We start from the raw sequence: 390 nt of genomic DNA, 5'->3' as shown, positions 1-390 counted from the left end.
TCCTGGCTGGCGCGTTCTCAGTTCCCTTTCCCTTCTCTCTCTCTCTCTCTCTCTCGCAGGAAGGAAGAAGGGAATGAGGCAGGGCTGACGTGAAGGGATGCAAAACAGCCCCTCCTAACCCAGCTCGGAGAAAAGGGAGAGAGAGAGAGAAAGAGAAAGGCGCAGAGAGGAGGGAGAGCCGCCGCTGCCGCCGCCGCCGCCCTTTTATCTCGCTTTTGTTGTCGCACTTCCTCTCGCTCCGGCCGCGCCAAGTTTTCTTTTCTCCTGCAGCCCGGGCTTCTCTCCCCCCTCTGCAGCCGCGGGGGACCCCGGGACTCCCCTTTCTCTCCCCAGCCCAGATGGAGCTCCGAAGGAGCCAAGCCTGGCTGCCTCCCGGTGGAACAGGTGAGG

Source organism: Python bivittatus, unplaced genomic scaffold (assembly GCF_059951505.1).
Source record: "Python bivittatus isolate LINGU-HERP-01145 unplaced genomic scaffold, Pbiv_v1 ctg000210_np1212, whole genome shotgun sequence".
Lineage (NCBI taxonomy): Eukaryota > Metazoa > Chordata > Lepidosauria > Squamata > Pythonidae > Python > Python bivittatus.
This window is presented reverse-complemented; position numbering follows the sequence as displayed.